Source organism: Microcebus murinus, chromosome 17 (genome assembly GCF_040939455.1).
Source record: "Microcebus murinus isolate Inina chromosome 17, M.murinus_Inina_mat1.0, whole genome shotgun sequence".
NCBI classification, from domain to species: Eukaryota; Metazoa; Chordata; class Mammalia; order Primates; family Cheirogaleidae; genus Microcebus; species Microcebus murinus.
Window position 1 is genome coordinate 6,217,885 of NC_134120.1, and position 21,623 is coordinate 6,239,507.

Consider the following 21,623-nt stretch of genomic DNA (forward strand, 5'->3'; position numbering starts at 1 on the left):
CTTGAATTGTCTACTGAAGAGACATAGAAATGTATTCTTAAAAAGCTACACAAAATGCATGTTTTAGTTTATGAGCTCAACCTCCTACCCACATCTAGTGGAAGAGGGATGAATATTTGACCTCTATTAGGCCAATCAAATTATTTCTGTAAGTATTTGTAAATAGGATGTGTCCTTGATGATAGCTTGAACGAGAAACCTTCAGGGTGGCTTCCTTCCAACCACTGATGGGAATTTTGAGGGTCAGCCAACTGGTAAAATAGTTAGTTGGTGTATTTTGGTGGTGTTTTAATGTGTTTTTTTTGTTGTTGTCTGTGTTTTTTTTTTTAAGGAATAGAATTTTCAGAACATAACTTATTTTAACTAATCATATATAATAATGACCACGAATATGGATCCAATCCATTTGTCCTTAACCCTTGCTATAAATTAAAAATCACCTACTGATCTTTAAAAAGTGTAGGATCTGGGCAGCACCATGACACCATGTTTAATCTCTGAGGAAAATATCCAGATACCAGTAAATTAAAAAATCCCCTCAAGTGATTCACTTTTGAGTACCAGTGATCTAGTCATGTATTCAGGGATCATTACAGTGTGTACAGAGTGCCTGTGTGTCCCTTCTTCGTGTTACCAACCACTACTATATAAGCCTTTCCAGAAAGTTATAAAAAATCACTTACTGCACAATGATTAAAATGAAAGAATGGTCAAATATAAGTTTAGCAAGCGTCTAAGGAGATTGAGAAGTATTAGTCACTAAGGAAGGAGAAAAAGCAAGGGAGAATATATTCTAGAAGTCAGGTGTTAAAAATAGAGTTCATTTTACTATGGGTTAAATTGAAATAAATTACGGCAAGTTGCTATCCTGATGGAACCAATTCAGTAAAGAGAAAACAAAACAATCTGATTATGTAGGCAGTATCTCCCTTAAATTTGGGCAAGAGGATCCCTGCCCTGGGCTTCATGTTTTAAAGAGCTGACACCACACCGCATATTGCAAACACACATACACCAAAGGCATTCAGGAATGCATAAGCAATTCTGTCCCTTGGGAGGTGGCTAGATTCCAGTGTGGAAGAGATCTGAGGTAGGATTACAAAGCACTCATCTGCTGTACCACAGAGAAGGCAGCCTATGTGGGTAAATATGCAGGCTGGTTACAGGTTTTGTAGTTAAAAACTTGTGTAGGTCTTGTCTGAGTGTTTTGATTTTCCCTGATGAAATAATACATGTTAAATTAATAAATAATTAATGAGTGAAATACTATTATTTTGACAGCTTTATTAACAAATGAAAATTTGGTTCAAATCTCTACTTTTTTTTAGTAGAATCATTTAAAAATAAAGAATGACTAAACAGCTATGTATGTGTCTTAGAGAAGTGGAACCAAAGAATATAGGACCAGGCAGATGAGAAGCAGCTAAAATGATAAGACCAAGGAACATCTCTCTCTCTTCCAAGTGTCGCTTTAGCTGCCACTTCCCAGGTGATGGTATAGGTCCCAAGATCTGTTATTCATTTATGTCGTAATAATTATGCTTCATTTAGAAAATGAACACTGAAGATATTATATATTTCTATCATACCATGAAGCAAACCTACTTTAGTTTGACAATATAATCAGAGTAGTAGTACTCTAATGAGGATAGCATCCCAGACAGAAGACTCACTCCAAAGATTAAATTATAATAAGACCTCCAAAGCGACATCATCACCATCATCAGAGAAAGAAAGAGGAGGAGGAGAAGGTGGAGAAGTCAGACTGTGGCGGGGGTGGGAGAAGAGAAGGGAAAAAGGTTAGATTGCTACATCTGTGACCAACTTCAAGAAGCAGTTTTCAAACTATGACATCCACTCTGAGCTGTCATTTGAGAGAACAGTACATGTGTTTTGTGTTTGAGCAGTTACATGGTTGAGACTATTTGTAGTGTGTGTGGTTTACTCATCATAACAATAAAGCCGTTAACATTCACTGAATAATTATTTTGTTCTAGGCACAATGTTAAAATATTAATATACATTATTTCAGTCAATTCTCATTACAAAACTATGTTTTCAATACCATTTTAAAATGACCATTTTGAAAAGGAGTTAAAGAGCAAAATACTTTTTCCAACAATACATAGTAGTAGAAATTTAGTTCACAATAGTAAACTAATTATCCCCAGGTTACACTAGAATCAAATTTCATGCTATCTAACCCTAGCCTGGTGCTGAAGCTAATTTACAGAGAGAGTGAGCCTGGGAAAAGAAAAGTTAATGATAACTGGGATATTTGAGGTAGAAAACATATAAAGGACATAAGAACCTATGTGAGTAAAATGCTGAAGATAAACTCTGCCTACTTTACACTTTTGCTTGGGACCAGCACTTACATGTAATGCAAAACTCTGCTCAGATGCTCACACAAATAACCATATCCTAATCAGAAGCACTTGTGAAAACATGTTAATTATGTTTTTTAAAATTTATTCACCTAATGAACTCTTCCAGTGCTCTAAGAAAATGAGAGCTGCTTGTAAATTACAATTGGATACAATGAAAATGAAATTGACTATTTTAAAGAGTAATCACTTATGATAATTTAGTTTAACACAATAGATTCTATCAGCAAAGGTTATCATAGTAATAGTGTTTATTATTTATCTTCTATGAAATGCTTGTCTCAGTAAAATTAAGAACAAAAATAGTGTGATGTGTACCATCTGGGGGATGGACACGCTTGAAGCTCTGGCTCTGGGGGGAGGATGGAGAGAAGGCAACACACGTAACCTAAACATTTGTACCCCCATAATATGCTGAAATTAATGAATAAATAAATAAAAAGAAAATTGGGGTCAACATGGAAAAAAACATAGCGAGTCTGTATCTATGGACTGAATTTATAGATTAGAAGTTACCTATCAGGCCTAGAAAATTATAGACTATCCAAGATATATTTTAATTCACATCAAAAATGAGAAAATTCAGATATGTCCAAATCTAGTCATTCTCACATAAAACTTACTATTCCAAAGAAGAATATGAATAAATCTTTAATGAGCATGATATTCTTAACCCTTAATATTCATAAGTATATATTACATATATAACAATTTATATTAAATCAAATACATTTTTCTAGTTCCTTAACAGAATGACAGTAATAACAAGGCATTTGATATTAAAGCAAGTGCCCTAAGAAAAAAAGAACAGTCAAGGAGGTACTGAAAATATTATGGGACTTCATTTTCATTTACATTACCCTTTTTAAATTTCAGATGTCTCATTTATGTAGAAAATGAAACCGTTTTTGTTGCCTATGGAATTAAATCACTTTCTATTAAATAATACATTATTACCTAACGGTAATTTTTGTATCAAACTGGTAGGTACTATATTGTTGAAATGTATAAATGTAAACATCAGATGACAGCCAGAAGTAAGCTATTTTAAACCCTTAAAATATTGTGAAAATAATTTTAAATTAAATAAGATAAAGTTTAACAAGGAAAATTCATTGTCTGTCTCCCCACAATTTCTTACTCAGTCTTGAAACGTCACATACTCCTTGTGCCTAGTCCTGATAATCATGCATGTGCCAGGTTGATGTGGCTTCCTGTCATAACTGATTATATTAAGAGTGGACTGAAGAGCCAGGAGCCAGCCAGAGACTAAACCAAAGGTTACAGACATCAATTTGATTAGTTGGTGGTGAGCATTGGACCAGAAATGTCACAAAGACTTTGGGCCATTTTTGGTCATTTTCGTTGCAGTGTACTTTGGCCACAGCATACCAGCTTGGAAATGAAGTAGCTTATTTCTAAGTAGCCAGTAGGACAAAATTAAAAAAAAAAAAAAATCCACAAATGAAATTAGAAGATATTTTGAACTGACTGATATTGAAAATATGATACATAAAAACTCATTAAATGTAGCTAAAGAATTGCTGGGAGGGGAAATTACAGTCTTATAGATCTCTTGAGGGATATTTGTAGAAAAAGTTAAAGTCTTCAATGCAATGATGTGAGATTCCATTTCAAAAATCTCAGAAAAAGCAAAGGAGAACAACTTTCAAACAGTAACAAAAAAAAGCAAGTCAAGCACAGTTCTTAATAACTAACTTGATAAATCCAACCAGTACTATTCAGATCTAAAATAGAAAGAAAACTCCCCAAAAAGAGCATCACTGCAGATCTGCAGATACTAAGTAAATATATTATGATGAACTTGGAACCAGTAACTTTGAAAGTACAGATGAGATAAACAAATGCCTTGAAAAACATAGCATAAACTGACAGGACTAAATAGAATTATAAATAAATTTGTATCTGTTAATTAAGTCTGTTAACAAAACATTCTTATAATGAAAAGTTCAAGTCCAACTACATTAGTGAATTCTACTAAATATTTTGAAAGGTAATGACACCATTTTTACAAATTCTTGCAAAGGTAGAAAAAGAAGGAAACATTTCCCAACTCATTTTCTGTCACAATTTTAAATTTACTATCAAATTCTAACAACAACAAAATGGAGATCCATCCTACTCATAAATTTAGATGTTAAAATCTTGAACAAAATAATAGTAAATCAAATCCAGTGAGGAAAAAAAATCAAATATCCATCATGAGGAATAGGAGTGTATTGCAGGAATAAAGGGTGTTTTAACATTCAACTATCATTTGATATGATTCATCACATTAACAAGAAGAAAGAAAAAAACCATTACACAATAAAATTTTAAAATGAATTTACCAACTACTGTTAACAAAGTAGTCATTTCATGGAATTTTCTTAATATGATATAAAGATATTTGAAAAAGTAAAAAACCTTAAGTCAATTATCACACAAATGAAGATTATTGAAGTCATTTCCTCTTGAGGAGGTACTTCAAAGAAGAAGATATCCATCCATGACAGTAAATGTATCAAAATGGGTCCATCTTAATTACTTGCTTGGGAATGCAAATTAAAATGAAAATGAAACTTCATCAAACATACATCAGATTATCTAAAGTGAAAAAGGTAGTAAATACGTTTTATCAATGAAGATATTGAGCAACTGGAACTAATACGTTGCTAGAGCATATTTAATTGGTAAATTCATTTTAAAAGCAATTTAACAGGATTTATTAAATGTGGACCTACACATATATGAACACCTGCAATTCCATGTGTATGAGCACCATTATAACAGTACTACTTCTTCAGTTTCATTTAAATATTTTAGCATTCAGATACCATTAAGCTTACCAAATGATAATGTACAGTTTAGTGTTTTTTTAGTATTTTCACAAAGTTGTGCAACCATTGCCGCAATATAGTTTTAGAGTATTTTTAACAGAAAAAAAAAAAGAAGAAAGAGAAAGAAAGTAACCCTGATATTCATCAATAGGGGAATGATTAATTAGTGATACATTCTTAAATGGAATACTATTCAGCAATGATAATGAATTACACTACACTTACATGTAACAGCATTGATGATTTTCACAAATTTTGTACAAAAAAAAAGCCAGATGCTGTGTGATTCCCTTTATATAAATTAAAAACTGTAAAACATACCAATCGTGTTACAAATCAGGATAGTGTTTACCTCCTGGGGATAGTGAATGAAAAACAGCCATGAGGAATCTTCAGGGGATGCTGATAAAGTTCTAGTTTTTGATTCAGGTGCTGGTTACATGGATATATCAGTTTTGTGAAAAATCATTGTGCTGCATAGGTATGATTCATTTAAGTTTTTCTGTGAGTGCTACATTTCCATACAATGTTTATTTAAAATAAAAAACATTTACTATTGAGTTTATATTATTACTAGCATTTTTTAGCAATTTTTTCATGTCCCAAAGGAAAAACTGATTTCTGAATTCTGTAATTCTACACATTGTTTCTCTATTTAAATGCCATTTAAATACCAACTGCTGATGTAAGAATGGGTATTAGTTATAAAATTATAGTTGAAGACAATAATTTATTTTTGTGTGCACTAGCTTTTCCTTTTGAATATTGTTTTAGTTTTCAAGTTTCCATTGAGCTATGAAACTGAATATCTTTGTGATTTATATACACATAACTTATTTATTAATGAATACATATGGCTGAATAAGAAGAGTAAATATATCAATTACTTGAAAGTATAAAATAACATTTTCTTCAAGAAATTGTATTTTGAACACTTGATTATGCATTTTCTATCATTTTTATCACAGGATCCTCTTGAATCTTAATATTTTGATTACTGAATCATTATGCAGAGTACTTGAATAGACTTGTTAATATTTTTCCAAAAGCAGAATTTTTAATGGAGTGCATATCTATACAGAGTCATCATAATTTAAAAGCACTACCTTTAATACTCAAGCATGAAGCCTGTGTTGGATTTCTTTTCTTTGAATTTGAAAGCTCTGGTCAAGAAGCCTCGTGTTCACAGTCGAGAAGACCCTGCCAGGGAGAAACGCCCTTCTCCATTTTCTATACTTCTTTTTCTCAGAGGTCCTCAAATGCAAAGGGTGACTGGACTAAATAAATTTTAAGACTCCACTGGGGCCAGGCCCAGCGCCTGACATGCAAAGGAACATAGGGCATTTTCTCTGCCCACAAGAGCTCATATAGAAAAAATATGTAAAAGTATCACAAGACAATTTGATTTGCAATATAACACTCTAAAGCATGATGCACCAGAGCAGGTGGGATGGCAGATTATAAAGGCAGAGTTCTCAGTCATGTTCCCATTGTTAAAAACGTTCATATGACATGTTGTGAGATATTGGCCTACCTTCCTTACATTGTCTTTAAGCAGTAAATGAAGGATTGAGATCAGATTGTTTTATCTTTTTATATACGTTTTTATTTTTATATACTTTTACATCTTTTTAAAGGAAGATATTACTGTGAAATTCTGTAAGATTTATTGAGCAGGAAGTTAATTGGGATCATTGATAAGAATCAGTGCATAAGATGGTAGTTTAAGTCATGGAAATGAATGAGATGAATCAGGAGGAATATCTTATCTATGTGAAAGGAGACAAAGTACCAGGGTAACAGTAGTTCTTTATTGCCCTCTGCCCAAGGCAGGAGATGCTCTTTTCCCAATATGGTGTATCACAGCACACAGCTAAACTTACTAGTAGACAGAATTGCTCTGCTTCAAAAATCACTCTGATAAATGTGGTTCTGTTTTGCATTTTGTTAACTGATTGGAAAATTTAACTGGGAATTTGATTTTCTTTGCCTATTTAAGGATAAGTATAGGATTCTTTGTTTTCCATTTTTTGGTCTCGGGTAAGTTTGGGTTTGGGAGTAGAGAGAGGTTCTTCCTTGGTATTTATTTATGTATCCATTCATTCCCTCAATGTGCCTTAATTTATTTAGTTAAACATCTTTTCGCACGTGTCTGGCCATTTGCCAGACACGGCCCTAGGCATGCTGACCCTTGTTCTGGGTTGTATCTGTCATCTGCCAGCTTGACCTTCTGCCTCTACTTACCCTTCTCTGTTGCATCAGGGTTGCAAACCTACTAAAAATCAAAACCAAACAAAGAGTAAACAAAACGACACAATACCAACAACAAAACTCTCTCCCCACATTGCCCTGAACTGCCTTTTAATAGAATCTGCTGCTGGGAGGTTTGTCAGACCAATGGAAGGAGGAAGGAAAGGAAACATTAGTTTTTCTGCCCTTGTGATGGCTATTTCTGTGACAGTGATTGGGGGATATCCCAGGGGTCTGGGACTCAGCAGGAGAGTGGCCCCTGTTTTCTGCTCATTAAAGATGTTCTTCCAATAGCAGCTGTGCCAGAAACTCAAACCTCCAGCAGATGAATGGTCTGCATGGGCTCCCAGTATCCCTCCAGGCAATAAAAGTTTCATGATCTTTGATAGCAACTCTCTTTTCTCCTTTGCTCCTGCAGCCCTTCTAACACATTTAGACTCATAACAATATGTAGGGTAGTTTCTCTTTTCCTGACAGGTCTCCAATGGAGGAAAGAATGCTGAACCAGAGTGAAATTGATTCCAATCTAGTCATTTTACACCAGGGACTCAAACACTAGTTAAATTAGAAAATATATGTTTCATATGCGATGTGAACGCAATAAATATTATTATTATTGTTATCAGTGGTCATCATCTTTGTCATTTAAGTTATAGAAAATATCTCAAAATAACCTATTTTTAATTCATATTTTTAAATTTTTTTCTATAATTATTAGTAGTAATTAATATTGGAATTTTTATTCTATTCAAATGATATATTCCTAAACGATTACCTGAAAACTTTTATAGATTATATACCATGTAGTTTCATAGATTTCTGGATGTAGAGGTTTCCTAGAGCTTTGAAGGTATTAAAAACTTTAATCTGAATCATTTCCTTAAATTTTCCATAGCAAAAGTGGAAAGGAATGCCTATTTCTTTATACAAACAGCCATATTTCTTTCTATGTTTAAATTAACAATTAAAAAGTTCTCTGTAGCTAAAATTAACAAATCCATGCATTAAATCCTCCCTACAAGAAATATTAAGGGAAGATGATCTATTGTTTTTCATGCATCTAAAATATAGGTTTAAATTTCCAGAATTTCCTCCCTCAAATAATTAGTTCAAATTGACAAGTTATCTTCAGATTATTTGTAAATATTGATACATATATGATATAATATAGGCATGTATATAGATTTAGATATTCACTTCACTTTGAAATAGTTTCAGTGAATAAAAATTTAAGGTTGCTGGTTTTCCAGGACAACCAAAAATAATCAAGAAGCAGTATGCTGAAGAAAACACAGAGGAGAACATTATTGTTCATAAAAAGAGTAATTAAATGACAAAGTTAATATACTTCTCGTGATACTACAAATTCAAACTGGGTTTATTCTGTAGCCCAGGCAACACTTTTAAAAAAAAGTAGCAGAGGTCAGATAAAGATTGTTTGCTTTTATAATATAAATTCAGAGAAACACTAAAATCTAGCCCAGTTTTATTATATATTCCTTGCAAATTTTATAATGGGTTATCTTTCGGGGTCAGGCTACTGGAAAGCATATTTGATACAGCAGCATTAACAAGGCTGGGTATTAACTGGCATGTTTAGGTATCCACAGGAAAAAAAACTAAGCCTGCTGTTCCAGATGGCAGGTTATTGTGAATGCTTGTTCCTGTTATAAAATACATCTGACCACAAGGCTGTAAAGCTAATAAAAATGGCCACATGAACCTTCATAAATCAAAACACAGTTATTTCTTTTGCAAGTTTTTTTAAGGGTAGGACTACTGTAAATGAAATCTATTAAAACCTGGGGCATGTTAATACTGGACCACATACAGTGATGTCAGTCATATAATATGTGCAAAAAGTCCTTTCACTGGTCTAAATGTCTTATACGCTTATACAAACATTTTATTACTGAGAATTACCAAATGTGGACATTTATTACTGCAGATGTAACAAATGGACTAGAAAATACATTTACAGGCAACTTGCTTAGTTTTCAAACCTAAGACGTTTTAGATCTTCTCACACACACAAAAAGCCAACTACTAATGCTATTGTACCCTTGAAGGCTAAAAGTAGAGTTTATGAAGGGTGAAATAAGAGTTACTAAATGATGCAGCTCAACTGCTTTTACTACCTAAATTAAATGCAAAAGAGCTTCATGGGGAACTCAAGAAAAAAAAAAAAGGTGCCTAGGCTATAGGAGGTGTTCAGGAATTCAAAGCAATAATTTCAATAATGTTTATCCAAATAGGTCACGACATTGCATAAATCAAAGTAAACTTTTTATTTTAGTAAAGTGGAAATAAGCATTAAAAAGTTAAAAAAATATCCTCAACTCCATATATGTAATCCTTACAAAGTCAATGCAAAATGATGCCTTATTGCTAATAAACTATCTAAATTTTGTATTTCCAGTTTTATTCACAGCATTTTCTTGGCCAGATAAAGGAGTTATCTGACCACATTTCTAAAAAAACAGGAGTATTTACTTAAAGAGTTATAAGAGACATTCCAAGTATTCTTAAAATATATAAAATTTGTCTTTCTGTGCTATATCAAGTGATATAAAATTATTTTACATAAGAGAATCAGACAATTTATTTCCAGGTCTTCTTTTGCTCTGTAATGTTAAGATTTTCACCTACTAGAATCAAGATTGTCTTGTATTTATGGAGCTCCTTTTATCACCATGGAAGTTTTATTTTCCACAGGTACATTACCATTATAGACAGTAGCACTTCTTCCACTCTATTGTATCCTTCACAATATAAATAATACACCATTCTTTTTTATTTTTATTTTTTTTTAATTTCAAAGTATTAAGGGGGTGCAAACATTTTGGTTGTATGAATTGCTTTTGTGCCATTTAAGTCAAAGTTATGTGTGCCTGTCACCAAGATAGAGTGCATTATACCTGATAGGTATGAATTTACCTGTTCCCTCCTGGGGCGGGGGGCAGGTAAATTCCCACCTGCTTGGTTTCTGCTGAGTTTTACTGCTATATGTGCACATGACTATTGATTGATTTCAGTTTAGTAGTGAGTACATGTGGAGTTTGTTTTTCTATTCTTGCAATACTTCACTTATTCTTTTTATTTTATTTATTTATATTTATATCTATACAGGCTGCTATATACCATATACTGTTTGGCCTATAAACAATATTTATTACTCATATACTGCAGGGTGGGAAGTCTAAGATCAAGGCACAGGCAGATTTTCTATGTGATGTGGATCTGTTTCTCCATTTATAAAAGGCATCTTCTAGCTGTGTCATGAAAAGCAAGTTCCCTTGGGCCTCCTTTATAGGGGCACAAATCCCATTTGCGAAGACTCTGCCTTCATAATCTAATCATTGCCCCAAGGCTCCCACTTAATACCATTACCTTAGGGATTTGGATTTCAACATGGCAATTTGTGGGTGGACACAAACATTCAGACCATAGCATATTATAGACATTTATTTATATAATAAGTTGTTTTCTTCTTGTGTATCCTGAAAATTGCTCTTAATTTTTATACTAACTCTTTTTGCTCAAATTAACTGTAACAGATAAAATTATAGACAAAATCTTTAAGCATACTATGAATTATAGTATAAAAAGAAAAATACTTGTTTCAGTTGATTCCTCATTTAACACATAAAAATGGGTTGGAGTTTAGAATTGGTATTTGCTTTATTAGAGTGTAATTTCATTTTCCTTAGTTTTACTGAGTTCACAAATTAGGTTTCTTTTAAAATTTACCTTCTTGGGGCAATGGGGAGTTATTTTTTTGGGTAGTGAATTCAGTTGGGAAGATGAAAAAGTCCTGGAGATGGATGCTGGTCATGGTTGCACAACAATATGAATATATTTAAATGCCATTGAATTATACATTTAAAGAAACTTAAAATGGTAAGTTTTGTTATGTGTATTTTATCTTATATTTTTTAAAAGGAAAAATGTATCTTTTTTTTTATTAAAACAATGGAGTTTGGGGAACTTTTTCTTTTTTCCACTCCTCATATCACCCTTGTGAAGTAGGTAGTAAAGGATTCATCTGGCTCTCTTTTCCGTATAGGTTGTGAAAAAGAGTTATTAGAAAGTGGTATTATCAGTTCAAAGAGCTATTCGAGTTGAGCCCAAGCATTCACATTTGAAGACATTCTGGAAAAGTCAAATTTAATGAAACACTGTGCGCACAGCCACACGGGAAGCTTCCATCTGCAGTAAGGCAGATTTTGACATGAACAAAGTAAAATGATTTGATTTATTTTCAATCATAAGTGGAGTGATATTATTTGATGATGTATCCTAAAATAAAGTAGATAATGTATCCAAAAGCAAAACTGCAATTGCCTGGGTATTACATTTTCACCATTCACTTCATTGATTCATTTATTCATCCAGCATTTTCTAGGAACCAACATATATGTCAGGCTAGGGAAAATAAAGATAAAATATGACACTCATAATACTCATCCATTTCTGAATGAATATTCTTTGACACCAAGGCCTCCTTTATTTAATATTAATATTATAAATATTTTTAATGTACTGCCTCAAGGCCTCCATGAAATGGGGAAAATAGTTGTATTTGCCTCATAGGGTCATTATGAAAATTAAATGAGATAATTTACATAAATGTTGTCTCATTGGCACACATTTACAGCCAAAAAACATTAGCTGTTATTTTCATTATTAACAATATTATTTTATACAGGATAAAATTTCCATCAGTTTCTTGAAAGGACATAAATATTTCTAGTTGAACTGTGACACAAGGAATGTGTCTATTTTCAGTTCTGTAATTAACTATTAGAGTGAATTTGGGAAATTTATATAATTGTTGCTATAGTCTCCTCATTTGTTAAATGGGAAAATTTGTTTAAATGGCTAGTAAAGCTCCCATTAACTTAAATGTTTTATGACTATCATACTCTGTTTCGGCTGCCATAATAGAGTATCATAGACTGGGTGGCTTAAGAAACAGAAATCTATTTTCTCACAGTTCTGAAGGATGGAAGTCGGAGATCAAGGTCCCAGCCTGGTCAGGTTATGGTGAGGCCTCTCTTCCTGGCTGGAAAATGGCCACTGTCTTGCTATGTCCTCTCATGGTGGAGAAAAAGAGAGCAAGCTCTCTGGTGTCTCTTCTTATAAAGACACTATTATTATTAGGTCAGTGTCTACCTCCATGATCTCATTCATCTAACCCTAATTATTTCCCAAACTCCCCATCTTCAAAACCATCACAGTGGAAGTTAGGGCTTCAACATGTCAATTTGTCAGGGGGTGAGGAACAAACATTCAGTTGATCATAGTGGCTGTATATATAGTAGTAATTTTTTAGAGATGGGACTTTATCATCCATGAAAAAAATAATCTAGTATTAAATCTCCGCCCTGCTCATATTGTCAATGACTTTGGTGACTCTACCCATCTCTTTTGCTTTATCCAAGAGAATCAAAGCAGAAACTTCTGTGTGGGGTTATTCTACCCAGGGCAATAATTGGCCTGATTGTGAGAATGTTCCTAAGAAAGGTAGAGTACAGTACTCCTTGCAGTATGGGAACTGTACCATGGTAGAAAAGTTCCTTTTCTCCTTTTGGAAGTTTTGTGGATATATACCTGGAGGAGCTCTGTGAACATACTCCCTGTCTGCAGAGGAAATTGCAGAAGGAAGGAGCAGCAGAATGCAGAGAGAAACAGACATGCCAGGTGAAAATAGCTTTGATGATGTTTAAGTTCTTAGTTCTACATGCTACTGAGACTGATTCTATCTCTATAATTCCAACATGTGTGTGTTGTGTGTGTGTAGGGGGGGGGCGGATTTACATCATTGCTTTTACTATGAACTAGTTTGGGCTAAGCTCTTGCAATCAGACCATCGGAACAATCCTTAGCTATTGTTCCTTACAGGTAATAACTGTTACATCAAATACATTTAATTCTTCATTTAGCAACCATGCTTGATAAGTATTAAATGTACCCTTTAATATATTTCTCATTAGTATTTCTGTATCTTTCAGTTTGTTACCACTAGAAGGACATAGGACTTGGAATGGGATGAAATGAGTTTGGACTATTTGGGCTCCACTATTTTTACCAACTCTGAAATCCACATCACACACCTTAGATCACTCCATTGTGTTCTCAAAAACTGTGAAAATATTTAAAAACAGTTATCACTTTATCTACAATAATTTATACAATTTAATATGTCTTTAAGCCTTATTAATAATAAGCATAATCATGAGTAACTAAACCACATGTAGGAAACCATTGATGGAAGAGGCATTCACTTTGTCTAGTAGGTCTTCAGTGAGACTCCAATTGACACAAGGAGAAACACTGCTGGTGGGACTGCATACTAGTGCAACCTCTGTGTAGAGTAATATGGAGATATCTCAAAGAGCTACAAGTGGAACTACAATTTGATCCAGAAATCCCATTACTGGGCAAAGGAACTACTACCCAAAGGAACAAAAGGTATTCTGTAAAAAAGACATCTGCACTCAAATGTTTATAGCAACACAATTCATAATTGCAAAGATGTGTAAACAACACAAGTGCCCATCAATTCATGAGTAAATTGATAAAATGTGGTGTATATATACCATGGAGTTCTACTCAAGCACAAAAAAACAATGGTGATCTAGCACCTCTTGTATTATTCCGGATAGAGCTGGAGCCCATTTTACTAAGTGAAATAAAGAATGGAAAAACAAGCACCACATGTACTCAACATCAAATTGGTATTAACTGATCAACACTTAAGTGCACATATAATAATAACATTCATCGAGTGTCAGGCAGATTGGAAGGGTCAGGAGGAGATGGGCATATACACACCTAAAGGGTTCCGTGCTCACTCGCTAGGAAATGGACAGTCGAAGTTCTGATGCAGGTGGGGGCAAAGGCAATATATATAACCTAAACATTTCTACCCCCATAATATGCTAAAAAATTTTTTTAAAGAATTTATTTGGAGTAATCTTTAGAATACTTAATGATAGGACTCTCTCAGGAACCACAATGCAAGTAGCTACACCTCCACCCTTCCATTCTTGTGGTATTTACTCAACACCTAATATAGTAAAACCTATCTGCTTATTGCGACCCTTACTTGAAGCCTTTCTATTAACTTGCCCCATACTTTTTCAGTTTTCCTGACCAGAGGAGAGATTATTTTGAAAATAAATCCATAATTAGTCAAGGAAACCGATGACGATTTCCTATATTCAATCACTCTGTCATTTATCTAGGAATGTGAATGGGAAAGGAAGAACCACAAACAATTGAGTCAAATCAATAACTTCCAAAGAACAAAGGGAAAAAAATTAAGAAATTCTTCAAGATAACCATAAAGCAGGAACACACTATAATGAAAGGTAATTTGAGAACAGTAAAGATTTATTGGAAATTAAAAATATCCTTAATTTAGTTTTTAGTCAAACCAAAACAATAAAAGAAAATCTTAAAAATAAAATCAAGGAAATCTCTCAGAATTCAGGAATAAAAAACAAGGAGATGGAAATTATGAGAGAGGGTGAGTAATATTGATGATCAGTTTAGGTTGTCTAATATTTGTCTAGTAAGAACTAAGAAATGGAAGAGAAATAATAGAATGAATGAATTCATTAAAATAATAGAAGAATGTCCCAGAGTTAATATGGAGGATGCATCTTTATAATTCAAAGTGTAAAGTGTATTTGAACAAGGTACTTTCCTGTGAAATTTCAGAACCACTGATTAGGAAAAGGTCATTGTCAGGGAAGTACAAACAAAATATCTACAAAGGAAAATTTTGATGTTGGTATTATATTAAACATCACAGCAGCAGCATAGATGCTATAAATAGTGTAAACATATCTTCAAAGTTCTGAGAACAATTATCATAGACTGCAAATTCTATATCTAATGAAAACATAAAAATATATAAAAGATTATAGAAATTTAATTCTCACACACCCTCTTTGAAAAGGTTGTTTGAAGATTAAAGAAAGAATTTAAGATACAGCGGGATATTGGAGGCAAGGAATAGTAGTAAAAGGCAAAAAGAAGTTCCAGGCTGTCTCAAAATCAGGTGGTTCTAAGTAAACCAGTTAAAAATTAAGAAAACATAGCATATTTTCAAGAATATGTATATGTTTTTCTCCAGAAAAAAAATAATTATTTTAAGGATATCAGAAACTTCAGAAAAAACTAAAACTCTATAAAATGATTTTGTATTACTAAGCAAGTTAAAATTTTGGAATTATTTGTGGCTAGAGTGGAAAATTAAAAAAAAAATTCTATTCTTATGTATTTTATCTTCCACATGTTGTTTTAGGATAATTGGGCAAGATACAGATATAAAATACCTAGTTTTTAAAGTTTCACTTATTTATATATTTCTCAGCTTATTTTTGTTAATATTTGATAATGTTTATTTATGGGTAGAGTGTGTATAACTGGAGTGTGGGTGAGGGCAATAGCTGCTTTTCTTTCTTTTTTTCCTGTCCTATCAGAATACTTTAAAAGATCAATTTAGAACATCAAGTTTTCTTATTTCCCAAGGTCAGAAATTATTAGAACAAATTGTGCTTGTTCATGTACGTATTCTTGATGTTGAAGAGGACATGTAAAGAAGGCAGCACCTAATAAATGTTTGTATCCACTGCTGGGTGCAGAGATGACAGCGAAACCTCTCTTTCCACCCACTTCCGTTTTTATCACCTTTTCTTCCCACATCAGCCAATGATATAATACTCTGGAAATTTAGATCTTATTGTTCTCTTGCATCTATTCAAGTTTAAAAGTGGTGCAGAGTGTGTTAGAATAAAAATTCAGAAGTTGAAATAGTGAAATGAATGTGAAAAAATAAATTTTTTATCTTAAAAGAAATATGAGAGATTTTGTCATTGAAAGTCTTACACTACCTAAAATATTAACATAAGTATTCATGGATGAAAAGAAATAATGCCAGACAGACACTCAAATCTACAAGAAAGTATAAATAGCACCAAACATGATAAATACATGAGCAAAGAAAAATGACCATTTCTCATATGGTATGTCAATGAAGAAACAATGTTTAAAGCAATGATAATTAAAATGTAACATGGGGTTTATAATATACATCTAAGAAAAATGATTTCAACAACTGGAATTAATGCATTTCATATTTAAGAGAAATTATGTCACATTCTTACCAAGAAATTTGAAAGAACAAAAATCACAATCAGTGATTTGTCTTATTTAAAGATATAAAAAAACCATTTAAGCAGACACAGCTACCTCAAGCATCTAGTTTTTGTGTGTGTTTGTCTGTGAATATATACATATCACCTTTATGTTAACAAAAAGTAGGTTTTTTTCTTTCATTTATTTCAGATCCTTAACAATCATGTAAGGAACATTTAGATGTAAGTTTTCACAGTAACTCTAGATACTTTCTTTCCAGTCATTACATTTTTAAAAAATTGTATATCCAATACCTTGCATTGCCTTATCTCAAAATTCAAACATGTATTTTCTACTTGAGGACAAGGACTTTGACAATCCAGCAAGAGCTTCTATTACCAGTACTTATTATTTATACTTTGACTAATAATGATGGTGTACTAGAGCTAGCTGGCATTACATACAATATAAGGTCTTTGATTCAGAAAAAAAAACAAAAGGATATAATTACATGGTCTGTATTCCAAGAAAACTAGATATTTTTAAACAGAGGAAGAAAAATTAGCTGAAATAATTATATGTTAAGGTATATAACTTCTTAAAATTTTTAATTTTTTGTTCTTTCAAATTTCTTGGTAAGAATGTGACATAATTTCTCTTAAATATGAAATGCATTAATTCCAGTTGTTGAAATCATTTTTCTTAGATGTATATTATAAACCCCATGTTACATTTTAATTATCATTGCTTTAAACATTGTTTCTTCATTGAAATACCATAAGAGAAATGGTCCTTTTTCTTTGCTCATGTATTTATCATGTTTGGTGCTATTTATACTTTCTTGTAGATTTGAGTGTCTGTCTGGCATTATTTCTTTTCATCCATGAATATTTATGTTAATATTTTAGGTAGTATAAGACTTTCAATGACAAAATCTCTCATATTTCTTTTAAGATAAAAAATTTATTTTTTCACCTTCATTTTTAAAAGATAATGCTATATACTGTAGACTTATTCCAGGTTTATTTCATTTTTCCTTCCAAAAAAAAAATTCTGGCCTCCATTGTATTTGATGTAAGATTTTATTTTATCTTTGTAACATCTTGGGATTTTCTGAGTTTATTGGAACTTTAAGTTGATTTCCTTTCCAAATTATTGTCCTTTTCAAAAAATCACATTAAACATATTTTTCTACCCCATTATCTCTCTCTCTCTCTCTCTCTCTCATTTGGAACTCTGCACATATTTTAGAAAACTTGATATTCTCCCACAAGCCTCTGAAACTCTTTATATTTTTTCTATTTTCATATCTGATTATTTATATTCATCTCTATTCATGTTCAATGGCCCTTTCATGTGCAGGTTCCATTCTTATTCAAGCTTGTCTGGTGATTATTTTTAAATCTCAGACATTATAATTTCCAGTTTCAGAATTTTCCCAATTGTTCTATTAGGTAATCTCTGGCATATCTATATCAATGGCTTTATTTCTTGAATATGGATAATATTTTTCTGCTACTTTAGATGTCAATAAATCCACACCTCCTGGATGGTATGGGTGATACTTTGCAGGGGTCTGGACTATATTGTCCTAATTGAATAGCTATTTGGCAAATAGTAATGTCACAGGTGCTCCCTTTTGCTGCTGTCAGGCTTGGTTTTACTCCTGATTAATATATGGCTGTTTCGATTTTGTCCTCATTCATAGGATGTGGCCCAAACATGGCAGGCTTCTTACCCCTAAAGCTTACTTAACTGATCCACACTTAAGTGTACATATAGTAATAACATTCATTGGGTGCTGGGCAGGTGGGTGGGGAGGGGATGGGTATATTCACACCTAATGGGTGTGATACACACTGTCTGGGAGATGGACATGCTTGTAGTTCTGACTTGGGTCAGGCAAAGGCAATATATGTAACCTAAACATTTGTACCCCTGTAATACACTGAAATAAAAAAAAAAAAAAAAGAAGAACGAAAATCTCCACTAAATGTATGAGTTGGTCAGCAATGTCTATCCACTATCCACTTATGCTGGTGTGGAATTTCAGCATCTCCCCACACAGAGCAAGTTGCAATCTCCATTCACCTCTGTGCCTCATAAGAGGTACTCTCTGCCAGGCCTCAGAGGGACTTACCCTTCAGACGAGGGCCACAAAGCCACAAAAAGTGTGGACCTATCCCCCTATGCACACTCTGAATATCTCTGAATAACTCCCTCAACACTGGATCCCTGTTGCTCAAATTCCAGATTATTTGACACTGCTGAAATCAGTAAGTAGTTGCCTCCTAATCTATACAAGATCACTATGTCTTCTTGAGCTTTGTCTTCACACACAAATTCAGAAGGTGCCAAGGCGAAAGTGAGATGCATCTCATACATTTTATTTCTTTCATAAATGAGAGTTCTTTACAGCATGTTGCCCAATTCTTCACAAGTTCCCATCACAAATTTTATTCGTGCTGCTGATGGTTAATGATGGGACAGTGATTCTCATCAATTATTGGACCATGATCAGAATTAGAGGATCTATATAATTATCTTTTCAAAAAGTATTTCAGATATAATTCATATACCATAAAAAATCACCATTTTAAACATTTAGTTTTTAGTATATTCACAAAGTTATACAACCTCTATTTAATTCCAAAGCATTTTTATGACCCCAGAAGGAAACCCCATGCCATCCATAGCAGTCACTCCCCATCCTGCTCTCACCTCAGCCCTCAGAAATTTATCTAATTTCTGTGTCCACAGAATGGCCTATTCTGGACAATGTTGCTGAGATCTTCCTCCTCACCTCCACCCTTATTTTTTCTCCAATAGTGTGTGTATGTGTTTCCTAGGATTTTCTAAATATGAAAACATATCTTCTGCAAATACAGTTTCATTGTACATACTATTTTTCAGAAAGGATGACTTTTCTTTCATTTTCATTCCTTAGAGTCCTTGCTAAATCCTCCAGGACAATTTAACAGGATTGTGACAGTGGACAGCCTTTATCATCATTTGGCTCAACTCAGAACTCCCTCATTGCAAATAGCTCTTTCCTGGTGCATGTGTTGAAAATAATCAATAGATATCATTTGCCTTTGCAATCTCAGTGTTGTAACAATCACATTGTTATCACTACCTGAGACCTTGACCACAGTTAGGGCAAAAAATGAGTGAAAGAAAGAGACCTAAAAGGAAAATTTGGGAAATGAGATTTCCATAGTAGGCTTTAAAAAACTGTGACATATTCTTTGGAATTGAAGAGGCCAAGCATAAGTGGAGGCTGTGGAATGCCCAAGAAAGGCACAAGAAGGCACTGATAACCCACCTTTGGCTTGCGTTGAAGCTCTGCACAAAGAAAAAGTGAATACTAAGGCAGAATTCAGACTTTGAGAATATAACTACTATGAATAATAAGAATTGACTCGTGTGTGTGTGTGTGTGTGTGTGTGTGTGTGTGTGTGTAGAGAGAGAGAGGGGGAAGGAATGATTTCAGCACTATATTAAGTCTAAGTTTTTAAAAATGCCTACTTCGACTCATTGGACATTTTCAATGTGAGCAACTATGCCTTTCTCTAATTTCAGACAGTTTTTATCCACTAACTATTACATAGTGCTGGTCTCCATCTTAGTTTCCTTTAAGTTGACATAATATTCATATCAGACCCCTGTCTTTCTGACCTCATGTATATAATTTGAATGTTATACATTTAATCTTCTATGGAATGTATATATGTAAACTATAATAAGCTTATGTAAACTATAATAAATATAATGTATTATATTAATTTAAATATAATAATTTTAATCTCTTTATCTGACATTAAATTAAATCTGTTTGATTTAGGGTAATATCATGAATACCACTACCCAAAACACTATTTCTGCTGCTCTATTTAATGTAATATAGAAATCATGCCTTGAGGTTTATTTCATTCACATGTTGTCAATGATGGTGTGTCAGATCCCTGTCTCCTCTCACCATTTCATGCGCATGTTTCCTCTTGTGCTCCAGAGAAATAGCTATCCTGTTTCTGGCTATGGCTCTGTCATTTTACTTTTAGTGTCATAATATAAACTCACAATAACTTGACCAGAAATCTAATGAGAACCTTTGCTACCTTAACATCTGTTATGAGTTGAATTGTGTGCCCCCAAAATATTAACATGTTGGAGTCCAAGTCCCCAGCATCTGTGAGTATGACCTTGCTAGAAAACAAGGTATTTGCAGATGACCAAGTAAGCTGAACTCGTTATGGGGGTCCCTATTTCAATATGATTGCGTCGTTATAGAAAGGCAAAATTTTGGCACACAGACACATGTAGAGGGGAAGCACCATGTGAACATGAAGCAGAGATCAGGGTGATACATCCAACATAAGAGTCATGGTGTGACAAACATTGCCAGCAAACACCAGAAGCTAGACAAGAGGTCTGGAACACATCTCATTCCTCAGAAGGAACCACCCTGACATCACCTTGATCCTATATTCTGAGCCTCCAAAATAAAGAGATAATAAATTTCTGTTGCTTAAGGCTTCCAGTTTGTTTTACTTTGTTGCAGCAGACCTAGCAAACTAATGCAACATCTAAACTCTAGGAGAAAAATTCCATATTTTTATTTCTCAAAAATAAAGTTCAATATTTGGATTTAAATCCAAATTCTGTGTAATGGTGTTTTCAGCCAAAATGTTCTTTATACACTCTAGAACTCTGTTGGTCCTCCATAAGGAATACAGATTAATGAAATTCTGCGGATATATATTAATTTTACTAAGCCACTATGTACCATGAGTCAGGTTGTGATTACTATGATATTTCTTTATTACAGTATCCATCAAAATGCTTCCTATAAACTCTACCTACAGTTTAAAATATATATACACATATATTAACAAGCTTTACATAGGAAAAATTATATTTGCAATAGTAAAGTTTAACTGACAAATAATTCAGAGAGCTCTAACTACCACCTTGAAAATACCTTTTGCTTTCTGGA